This window comes from Syzygium oleosum, unplaced genomic scaffold (assembly GCF_021117445.2).
Source record: "Syzygium oleosum isolate NSW1041296 unplaced genomic scaffold, Sole_v2.1 Sole_v2.01, whole genome shotgun sequence".
Lineage (NCBI taxonomy): Eukaryota > Viridiplantae > Streptophyta > Magnoliopsida > Myrtales > Myrtaceae > Syzygium > Syzygium oleosum.
The window spans coordinates 1,561-14,152 of record NW_026607485.1 but is presented as its reverse complement, the minus strand read 5'-3'; the positions used below and the strand labels follow the sequence as shown (position 1 = coordinate 14,152).

The 12,592-nt window shown below is 44.3% G+C and overlaps 1 pseudogene; it reads left to right on the top strand.

Annotated features, from left to right (window-relative positions):
• The first annotated feature begins 9,910 nt into the window (after nucleotides 1–9,910).
• LOC130139036 (omega-amidase, chloroplastic-like) lies at nucleotides 9,911–12,130 on the top strand (annotated as a pseudogene).
• Nucleotides 12,131–12,592: the final 462 nt, after the last annotated feature.

The window sequence follows — 12,592 nt, the reverse complement described above, 5'->3', positions numbered from 1 at the left end:
CGGCCGGTCGGCTCGCCCGGCTAGCCCGGCTACGCCGGCCAGCTTGCTACAGAGCTCGCCCGGCCCGCCGACCAGCTGGCTTGCCCGCCGTCGTAGCTCGCCTCCGTCGGCTGTTCGACCGTCGTCCCAGCCCAGCCCAGGCTTGCCGCGGCCCAGCCAGGTTCGCCGGCCGAGCATGCCCAACCGTGCTTGAGCTCGCAGTTCGAGCGTCCGGGCAGTATGGCCGAGCCGTTGCCCACAGCGCACCGGCCGCGCGCCCGCTTCCATATTGTCGCCTATCGCCGTGCCCGCCTTGACCTTGGGCGCGTCGCCCGTCCAGCCCAGGCTGTCGCCCAGCGTGTTGCCCATTCCGCCCGGCCGTGCGCCCCGGGCACGCCGTTCGGCCACCGCGCCCGCGCGCCAGGCACGCCGATCGGCCATTGTGCCCGCATTGGTCGGCCACCGCGCCCGTGTGGCTCGCGCCCGCGCCTAGTCTGCACTGTTCACCCGGGCCATTTTGGGCCCGAGCCGACTTTTCCCGGGCCAAACCTAGTAAGTGACTTCCTAAACCCTACCTAGTACTTTGGGTATTTTTAGACTTGTTTAGGATGTGATTAGTATCGGGTTAGGAATTAATTTAGGCGTGGGCTAATTAGATTGAGTGTGCCCAATTTATGAATTATTGTGGTGATAATTGTGTGGCTAATTTAGTGATCGACTGAGGTAAATAGCATGACTTGAATGTCGGGTCGGTGGGCCGATGTAGGGAGCATGAATTGAGTTGACTGATGTGGCATGCTAGATTGACATTGGTGAAAGGGTGGTGATTGAAATTGATTTATATGACTAAGAGCATGGTGAATTTTGTATTGTGGTGCATGTGCATGAGAAAAGCCCGGATCGATCGGAGGGCTGAGCCTGAGGCGTGTTTACGCGGGCTGTGAAAGGTGAGTTAGACCTGAGGCGTAGGTTACGCGGGTCATTGGAAAGGGAAAAATGTCCTGAGGCGTGGTTACGCGGGACGAAGCCCGGCTTGATCTCGAGGGCGGACCCGAGGCGCGATAGCGGGTCGTGGGAAAGTGTGAAATGTCCGGTGAGGGACGGAGCCCGGCTTGATCGAGGGCGACCGAGGCGCAGATAGCGCGAGTCGTGGAAAGTGTGAAATGTCCAGTGAGGACGGAGCCCGGCTTGATCCCGAGGGCGACCCGAGGCGCAGATGCGCGGGTCGTAGGAAAGTGTGAAATGTCCAGTGAGGGACGGAGCCCTGCTTGATCTGAGGGCTGACCTGAGGCGCAGTAGCGCGGGTCGTGAGAATGGGCCTGAGGCGCAGTGGCGCGGGCAGTGTGAAAGGACCTGGGAGGTCGTGAGAAAGTTGGCTGGACCACGCATGTTGCATAGTGTTTGATTATGAGGTGAATACTTGCTAGGCATGGTATGGGACGTGCCCAAGTGGTTTTACCTTATAATCGAGACACGCGCGAGTGTTATTGTATGATGCATGGGAAATTTCCTTGTGTGATCGAATATGAGCTCTGTTGGATGCATTAATGTGATTTGACTAATGTACGGTGTGGGCATGTGATTGGATGGCGAGTAAGTCCATTGATGTGAATTATATATAAGTTATCGGTTAGATTGCATGTTACAACTTGTCTGGGTACGCATTGGCCTATGTGGGGTATAGGGGGTTGCTTATTGAGACTCGTTCTCACGGTTATTATATAACCATTTTCAGATCTGCGACCGTGATTGATTGGAGACGCCACCAGGGTATCTCGGGGATGGAGGACGGGTCAAGTTACCCCATATTTTGTGTGCCCCTCTTTTGTATAGCGAAGTAGGATACCCCACCACTATTCCCTTTTGATGTTGTGTATTTGGAATTATTATTTTGTGCTTATCCCTTTGACATATTTTATTGTGCAGGTTGTTTTAAATTTGCTTTCGCTTGCCTTTATCGTTGGGTGTTTCGTTTGGGTCAGCGACGCGTCCTGGGACGTCGCGTTCAATACGACCGTTGAAGGGGTGTCGCGAGCCCGTTGGGGTCCGGGGCGTGACAAGGTGCTGGGTTCCTTCTTATGTAATAGAAGCAAAGATGCAGGGGAAAGAACACTAAATAAACTTTCTAGGTTTCCTAGCAAAAACATTAATGATGTGCTCAAAATAAGTTATGATGGACTATAGGAAAATGAGAAAGAGATTTTTCTCCATATTGCTTGCTTCTTTAAGTGAAGAAACACTAAGTACATAAAGAAAGTTCTCAACAGTTGTGATTTTGAGGCAAATAGGATTAGAAATTCTCATTGAGAGGTCATTGGTAAGAACTCATTTTGGAATCCTAGAAATGCATGACTTGATTCAACTCATGTGAATGGATATTGTGAACCAAGAATTTCGTGATGATCCTGGGAGATGCAGTAGACTATGGCTATATGATGATGTTCTGTCACGCGACATGAAAAGACTTGCAAATACGATCAAAATTCTACTGCTTATCTTTGACTATAATTACCAAATATGCATAACTTAAATCGTCTTTTATATACGGGGAGATTGTGCCATAAAAGCCATAGTATTGGACCTACATGAGCCAAAAGAGATATGTATCGATCCTGATGCTTTTACAAAAATGAGAAGGTTGAGATTGCTCATCTTGAGAAATGTGCATAATTTTTTCAAGGTCCTGTGTGTCTTCCTAATTGGCTAAGATGGTTCAAGTGGCCTGGAACTCTAAGGATGCCAGAATTTTCCTCTGGTCCAAAGAAATTAGTTGGACTTAATATGAGCAAAGCCAATATCTCGGTAGTGGCAAAACAATTGAAGGCGAGCATTTACTTATGTAGACCTTTTTATTATCCACCTCATTTGTATGTGTACATGTGTATTATATGTACTAGAGCACTAAATGAAGTGGTGTTCCCCTGTTTTAGAAGCCACTTCTCTATTTTTCTTCTAAACAACCCTAATTACTTGCGTTGGAAATATGTTTACAAAATTGGCATTTGAGAATTTAAGTGAAAATTAATACACAATACAAAGAAATTTTATAAACATATGCAGCAGAAAAAGATATTTCAAGATTTGAATCTTTTTATGAAGCCATTGCATCATAAGAAAATTCAATTTTCAATATATAACTATTTGAGAGACTAAATAAAATAACCAATTTCGTGTATTTGTCCATGGGTATATAATATTTGTAAAATAAGTAACTGAGCATAATTGATGGAAAGAAAGACAAAACCAATTGATATTGTGTATAAAGTAAAATGTGTAATGAGAAGTTGGCTGAGTAGTCAAGCGTTTGATTTGGATGTGACAAATCAAATATCATAATCATAACATCTTCTACTTAAAGTAACCTTAGAGGTTAGATAGTAATCAAGGGGGTAAGTACAGCGCAAGTGCCATAACTTTTGTACGGAGGACACTTAAGTGCCATAACTTTTTTTGGTTCACTTGAGTGCCATAACTTAAAAAAATGATCACCTACGTGCCACTTACGAGCTGATTGTGAGGGCCCGAAACCGCGGCTTTCCGGTCGAACGGTGACCTTCCGCGAGGCGATCACCACCAGCTTGAAGAGGGGGTGTCGGTGAATCATTCAATGGCCTCCGTTCGTCTCGAAATTTCCGTTTAGCCTCCGTTGACGAAGGTAAAAATGCTTCGTAGTCACACAAATCGAGCCACCGACACCCCCTCTTCAAGGGTGGTGGTGATCGCCTCGCCGGGAAGATCACCGTTCGGCCGGAAAAGCCGCGGTTTCGGGCCCTCACGACCAGCTTGTCGAGGGGTTGGTTGTGAGGCCCGAAACCGTGGCTATTCCGGTTGAACGGTGACCTTCCCAGATGAGGTGAACACCACCGATTGAAGAGGGTTGTCGGTGAATCATTCAATGGCCTCCGTTCGTCTCGAAATTTCCGTTTAGCCTCCGTTGGCGAAGGTAAAAATGCTTCGTAGTCACACAAATCGAGCCACCGACACCCCCTCTTCAAGCTGGTGGTGATCGCCTCGCCGGGGAAGGTCACCGTTCGGCCCAGGAAAAGCCGCGGTTTCGGGCCCTCACGACCAGCTTGTCGAGGGGTTGGTTGTGAGGGCCCGAAACCGTGGCTATTCCGGTTGAACGGTGACCTTCCCGAGTGAGGTAAACACCACCCAGTTGAAGAGGGTTGTCGGTGAATCATTCCATGGCCTCCGTTCGTCTCGAAATTTCCGTTTTAGCCTCCGTTGACGAAGGTAAAAATGCTTCGTAGTCACACAAATCGGCTCGATAAATGTGTGACTACGAAGCATTTTTACCTTCGTCAACGGAGGCTAAAACAGAAATTTCGAGATGAACGGAGGCCATGGAATGATTCACCGACACCCCCTCTTCAAGTTGGTGGTACTACGCCTCGCCGGGAAGGTCACCGTTCAGCCGAAAAAGCCGCGGTTTCAAGCCCTCACGATCAGCTCGTAAGTGGCACTTAGGTGATCATTTTTTTGAAAGTTATGGTACTCAAGTGAGCCAAAAAAAAGTTATGGCACTTAAGTGTCCTCCGTACAAAAGTTATGGCACTTGCGCTGTACTTATCCCGTCATCAAGTGATGGAGCCTTACCTAATGTAGGTAAATGGCAGGACTTGTCCTGCATCAATAGAATTAGCTCAGTCCAAGGTTTGAATGCATTGCACTGTAAAACAAGGCATTCTTAAATGCTTAAATCAGTTCTTAAGGAGTAGCCTTTCTTAGTAGACGAAATAAAATATTTACTAGAAACTTTGCCAGTAATGCGTGTGTCTTTAGAAATAATTTGATATACAGGATGTAGCGTCCCAAGCATGCCCCACTCTGGGTATTCGTAATTATTTTTATCATTTATAAATTTGTTCGCATGCGGAAGAAATTTCTTTTAAGGCCAATATTTAGAGCATGAATTATTTAAAAGCAAGCCTGACATTATGAAAGACAAAACTAGCACCGAATTGAATTGTTTCTTTATTTATCAACACGGATGATATACAAGCGAGAAGATCCCTTCTTGGGGAGACTATCACTACGAGTCACCCATATTGGGTCCATCTATACAGTTTCGCATATTGGTATCATCCAAAAGGTGTCACCCTACATCCGACACTATCTCCCAAAAAGTACCAAGTAGTGTCGTCCAAATATGATTCCCTTACTCTGCTTGCCTTCCCGCGTACCCCACTCTCTCTACCCCGCCATCAACACCGCCGCCATTGCTGCCATCCACTGGGTATTTGATTGGCCCCACCAAGCTACCACCCACGTCCATAAATATCGAGACAAAGCGTAGGGGCACCCGGTGTCTAGATAGACCCACATCCATCCAAAGGGTGGCATCGTAGCGTACCAACATGACCATCGGAAAATCAAGGCGATGAAAAGGGTGAGGCAGCCCTCGAACTTATCAGGGGCTCCGAAGAAGGTACCCGGGGTCACTGGCGGTGGGAGACTATAATTAATAAGAGTGAGCCATAACTCAACTAGGGAACATCTATCACCCTATACTAAGGGAACAACAATGTGCACATCAGTCAACATAGACATGACAAATACCAACTTGGACATACCAGATGAGGCAGACATACCTTGTTGCGCACATTCTATTAATCATTCCAAAGATGATGGTTTAACATTGACCATAACGAATAATCGCATCATTCGAGACATGCGCACACAATTCAACACTTGCATGGGTATCATTTCCTCACTCCAAGTCGCATGCCCGGTGCGCTTGCCGGCTATGCAAAGAGGAACACTCCGGTGCAGCGGGGTTCGGTGCACACTCGATCGCTGTCTTGTGTACATCAAAATTCTCAATGGCCCGCGAGGCTTCGTGATCCACCGACCATGGCATCCCGATTACACTCCCGAGGCATCTAGGGAAAAATCCTCCTAGGCATCTGGTTCTCACAACCAGGCATCTTGCCTTCCCTTCGGCTCCTTGGGGCATTATCGGTCCGTAAACCGACGGCATTCAATAACCCAGCAAGCCACACATATAATCAACTCATGCAATCCACAGATCACCAACAACAATTAATCTTTTTCAATGTCACACAAACAACAACACAACAATCAATCCTTTCTAGCATCACTTGCCGGTTACAAGCTTATTTATGAATTTGGCCTCACTTGCCCCATCATTTGACATCCAATCAAGGTATATCATATCTTATTTGAAAGGTCAGAATGTTTATATTCTATCTCCAGAAGACATCAAATCGAGATTCCCACGTCTTCACCTAGAAATTAGTGAATCTTTGAAAAAAGGGTAAAACTGGGCAGCTTTGCACCGTTTTCAAAATCGGATTAAAATAAGTAGTAAATGAACTTCAAAAATTATAAATTTTGAATATGTCACAGAAGACACCTTGATAAACAATTGTCATGAAGAATAGTCTAAATCTTTTTGTAAATAGCTCGTTCGAAATATTAAAGTCAGACCAAAAACTGGCCCGCTGGAACAGAATGATTGAACTGCAAGAAATACTCGTTTCGCAAATCAAAACTTTTCAAAACACTTCGAAATTTTTATACGTCGTAGAAATTGATTTCCTAAACAACTTTTGTGAGGGAAGTATGTCAAATTTCGAACTGGAATTTTTATAAAAATTCGAGAAGACATATAGGTCACTGATTTTACTGCACTGGACAGATTTAACATGGTAAGAAATAGGGTCTTCGTGCAACCCATTTGAACTCATAAAAATATGAATTTAAAGTATGTTATATTCCAAGATGTTTTGAACAACTTTCATGAATAAAATTTCCCCAAATTCGTTCCGTAAAAATCTATATAAAAATGGAAAATGGTAAAGGTACAGCAGTACCAATTCTGGAAATCAAGTCAAAAGTTCAACAAGTAACCCAAAACTTAACCACACGAATTTTTGTTCATGAAACTCCCAAACCAGAAGCTGACCTCCACATACACCATTCATCTCCATCAATATCCCGAATCTATGATCAATTCGACATGCAACTGGCTCCTAGTTTAGAATAGGGAGGCAGAATTCCACTTGCCTCGACGTCGATTGAATTTGGCGCTGTTCTGGCAAAGAAGGGAGTGCCAAGTGTCTCGGCTTCTGGTCGCGCTTCCTCGGTTCGTGGCTCACAGGTTTCGTCGGCACGAGAATCTTCCGGGCGGTCCTGCGGCTGGTTGGACGGGCGGAACAGGCGAGCAACGCCGTGGATTTGTCGTGGAAGGAATCGAGCCGCAACGAGCAGAATGAAACAAGATGAGCAGGGGGAAACCGGCAGAATTGACCGAGAGGGGAAAGTTAATCGGTAATTACAAGGGGATGAAAATAATTTCCCCCTCTTGCATGTAGGAATTGGGTGGCTTGTGGGGGTGTTGGCATGTGGCTTAAAGGGTTTCAATCGTGGCAAGTGAAGAGAACTGAAGAAGCGGCTGATGTGGCGGCAATTGAAGGAAGGAGGAGGTGGCGGATTAGGTGGTGTTCTAGTGAGAAAGAACAATGGCGTGGCATGATGTTGGAAGGAAGAAGTGGCAGAAGGTGGCTAATGTTTGGGGATCAACGTGGCGTGCTTAGGAGAAAGAAAATGGGGGTGGTGGTGTTCATGTAGGAAGGAAGGATGGCGTGGAAATTGCAATTGCAGAAGACTATGTTGACCGTGACCATTGGATGTATGAATTCGGCACAGATGGCATTGACGTGCACGAATTCGGCTAGATGGAACACGTGACTAAAACTCGTAATGTAACGAAGGACATTGTAAGGTCAAAGCGGTTAGTTTGTAAAAACGATATTACGGATGAAAAGATAGGTAGTTGTAGAGGGATCTTGTGGTGGTGGTTACGTAATAATATCCGAGTCTTTCGAAGTTGGTGCTTCCGTAGCTCATCGATACTTATTCAAATTCCCACGTAACGTTTCGTTACGTACGTTCGTTAGACGGACTGACGAACGGAATTTTTGGGATGTCACACCCAGCTCGCACCTCACGCTGGTTCTTTGCTGCCTAGAGCCCCAAGTCTACTAAGCAGCGGGCAGAGGGCCCTGTACAATATCCCTATGATGCTGTGCAATGGCCCAATGGCCTTGAGTAAGGCCCTAGGTCCCTTGTGCTTCCATTTTTTCTATTTAAATAGGGGGTCAAATGCTCATTTTTTTTCAAGGTAAATTATTTTGGTAAGACTCCTTATGTATTTTGAAGATGACAAAACATTTTATGTGAAGTTATATGTGTTTTTGAGTGCGCGGACAAATTGTTTTCTATATATACAAGTTTATATGCATATGATGTTATCAACAGGATGTCTATGCTATTGGAGAATTTCCTTCCTCTGCAAATAGAGAATAAGATGCTTAGTGGAAACTGTTAAGTTTGGAAGAACCTTTAGATATTGGTGAGCACGCAAGGTAACTGGGATCATTGAGGTGATTGGACGGACCAAATATTAGGTAAGTTCATCAATATTCTTGGGAGGACCTAAGTGTAGAGGGTGAACATGTCGAGATTAGGTGAAATCGCCAAGTTTGGATGTATCGCGTTGTAAAAGAAGTTTACATTATCGATGGAGTGGACAATACTCCAAGTACACGGAAATAAAGACCTAACTCTAAATGGATTTAACTCAAATTCTAATAGATACTTTGAAGCCAATTAATTCAGGCCTTAGAATTCGCGAGAGATATTGTGGAAAGTAAGATGGAGATTGATATCTTTGACTAAGCAGAGGGTGTGTCACTTAACTTCGTAGAGGCAGTTTGATCCCTTTTGGGCAACATTTATTTATTAATTAATTTATTAATTTAATGTAAATAGCCCCTATGACTGTGCATAGCGTTTTCATCCGACGTCAATTTGACACTATTTTCATGTCCCTAGAAAAGCTTGTGACTCAAATCAGATTTCCGAGAATTGGGCCAAACAAATGGTTCTGGTGGAAAGTTAATATATTTTCTTCAATAAAAATCCGATCCAAGTGATTATTGGGGTTTCGAAAAACTTATGACTTGATATTTAAGATGAAATTAATCAATCGGGTCAAATCACAAAAGTTTTGACACCTCACAATCGAGCAACTATGGTTAAAAGTTGCGATATCTTGAGAATCGGCCGTTCAACTTCAGCAAATTGGATATTGTTGGAAAATATAATTATATCCTTGGATAACACCAAGCCAAATCTATAAAGCAGTGCATTCAAAATTTCATGGTGACAGACTCCCACTCCAGTGGGAAATTCTTGATTTCAAATTTATCGAAGCAGTGAGTGTTGGAAAAAACATAAACTTAGTTAAAATTACGAACGGTTGGTATAAGCAGGGGTGTGATCTGCAAGAGCAACAACGCTCAATTTGCCCGCATCAAATATCAAATATCATAATCACAACATCTTCTACTTAAAGCAATCTTGGAGGCTAGATAGTCATCAAGTGATGGAGCCTTACCTAATAGGGGTGAGCACGGTTCCAGGGTAGAACCGGAAACCGAAACACCCGAACCGGCGGGTAAGATTCGGTTCCCGGTTCTAGGGTGAGCGGTTCCGGTTCTCGGTTCAATTTTTAGGAACCGGAACCGGAACCGGAACCGATGCTCTTCCTAGTAAAAAATAAAAACCTAACTTTTCTTCACAAATTTCTCTCTCGGTTGCTCCTCCGTTGCGCCCTCTCTCCCACTCCCCTTACTGACTCGACAAGACCCTCTCGCCTCTCCTCGCTCCGTTTGGCGTCCGCCTCGCTCTTCTCTGTCTTCATCAACCACGGTCCAGCTCATCCACGGCGGATTTCCGAGTGCTGGGTTCTTTTGGTGACCAATCGAGCGGCCTTTGTGGCGTGGAGGCGCAAGAAGGGCGAGCAAGGACAAGAGTAAGCTTCGGTTGACGCCCGCGCTCCTCCTCGCCCACTCCTCCCCTCGCCAAGGCATGGGCTCGAACCCCTCGACTTCGATCATCGATGCGACCTCAAAATTTGACGTCTTTTCTTTGGGTGGTGTGGTTTCGGTTTGAGATCGGGCTATGCCAACTTTCGGTGACGGATAAAGAGAGGGAACATTGCCCATGCTCGCGACGCGATTCGGGAATTTTTTTTTTTCTTTCCGAAAATGGGCATCAAGGTAGTTCCACCTCCCTCTTCTTCATTGTTGATTGAGTCGTCCGTTGATTTCGATAGGGGCGATGAAGCTGCGCGGACAATGCCCCCAAGGCGATGAGGAGCGAGAAGGCGGAGAGCTACTTCGGCCGGGAGGATCGCCGTCGATGCCGGCATGAGCATCTATCGAGTTCCTCGTTAAGTGCTTTGCTTTTATGAGTTGATGTTCACGATTGATTGTGTGTTTCGGTGTCGGCGGGGATTTGGATTTTGAGTGTTGGGGGTTTTTTGGTCTTTGATTGGTGGATCGAGGTTGTGGTTGGGAGGAAGGGGACTCATATGCTCACCAATGAGGCTTGGTCAAGTCACCAGGTACCACTAATGGCATCGGTATACTCCATGGAAATGATAATCCACTTTGCTCGAGTTTGTTTTGATGCTTCGGTTGTTATTGCTTGGACTAGGGTTTATGTATATGAGATCGACGTGTGTCACATTATTTTGTACTTGCCATGTGATCTTTGTTCTTGGGAAGTGTTGACTTTGAGCTGCTTTTTGATTTGTCGTCTCATGTAGTCATCTGCAAGGCATGCATTACCGAACGATTAAGTCATTGGAGCAGGGATACAGCCGGTGTAAGCTTTTTTCTTTACCTCCTATGTTTTCATTGGGATAGAATGCTAAGAAGAATGAAGTTTGTGCTTCTACGAATTATGCTTTATGTTGTTATGATAGCTACGTATTTGATGGTAAACCTCTGATTTGAAGAAGCAAGAGCTCGCACAACGGTACTTTATTATTATGTAGCCTTATCTTCTCGTTTTTTTTTAATTGTCTATGAATATGTTTAGATACCTTAAATGTGAAGGTTTTTCTTTGTTTTGATCACTTCCCTTCTAATGTGCGATATTTTAGTTCTATTCGATGAGAAGTTTGATGTTGTCTCTGTTTTCCAGAAAAACCTATCTATGTAGCTAACCAGATATGTGTGCGCATGTGGTACATGGCTTTGATACCATTGCAGGTGACACAACAGCACAATGAAGACTGCAAAAAACTATTGAGACTTATGGGTATCCCAGTAGTTGAGGTTACTATTCTGTCTGAGAAGTTCATTCTTCTTTATTCGTAACAAAAATGTTAGATACCAGATTCAGTTTATGTATGTCAGGCCCCTTCAGAAGCAGAGGCACAATGTGCTGCTCTTTGAAAAGCTGGAAAGGCATGTATCTTCCTGGTTGATCGTCTTCTGATTTAGAATAATTCATTGTTATCTCATGATAATCCAATCATCTAACTCTATGGGAATGACATTTTTTTTTGCATGATTTCGTGTAGCTGCGGAAAGTTTGGATGTGCCTCCTGATTGCAAAATGGGAAATTTATGGCTTACAAGAACTTTGTATACCTTATCAAATGCCCTTTTGTGAAGGCGTGCACTAGAAGAAAGAATGGATAAAAGCATCTTGAGCAGGCACGTGTCTGTTTCATCAGTTTTGGGTGACTTTTTGTGGCTAAGTTCTTATTGATGCTTATGTAATTGCTATGTTTTTATACTGCAAGCTTTGGCTTCTAGTAAAATCAGCCATATTTGCAGCCTGCGCCGTTCTATAAAAGGAGGGAAAAATCACGCAGCTTGCCTCATGGTTTTGTTGACTCTGTGCCAGGAAATATGGAACAGTCCCTATTCAAATGATAGCTTCCCTGTTTATGCTGAGGACATTGATGGAGGTTCATCTCCTTCAACCTGCTATGTTATCTGAAGTCTGCTAAGGCCTTGAAGGTTACCATAGTGGGCGGTTCAAACCCGGAAAGATGTGGTGATCGATTGTACAACGCTTGCTGTGTTTTTGGTTCCATTGAGTCTTTGGAAAGCCAAGCACCGCAAGGTAACTTTTCTTTCCTTAAGTAACCATGTATGGAACATTTAGTTGCCTGAGTCTTCTGGTCTATTTGTTGTTTGAGTTGTTTTCTTTTCTTTTCTTTTCTTTTCTTTTTGGCTCTATGCAGACGTTGGACGTATTGGTATAGGCATCTGTTATGATATTCGGTTTCAGGAATTGGCAATGATTTATGCTGCAAGAGGTAGGTTTCGTTTCCTCTTTGTCTATTTTGCATTTCCTACAATGTTGATTTACATCTTGGTCTTTGGGGTTGCTTGTTGCCCGATCTATGCAATTCAAGCAAGAAGATTTCGACGGTAAACATGTATGTCTTAAGTGGTGGACCTTTGGATTGTTTTCCTTTGATTTATTTTCGTTTTATCCCTTCCAATGATTTTTAAGTTGAACATCAAGCAAAGTAAGCCTTGCACGAAGGGGGCTTAGGCTGTATAAATGCTTTTAGCCTTTTACGACATTGCGATATGTCCTCTATTGCTTTTTGTATAGAAGATATCTCATTGCAATAATGAGTCCTAATTAGCTAGTTTTTGCCTCCTCCACTATTATATTGCTTTAAGTTTCTTTCCTAGATTAATGAGGTTTGCTATTGGTGTTGCTAATTGGCCTTTTATTGACAATATCATTCTACTAAATATATTTGCAC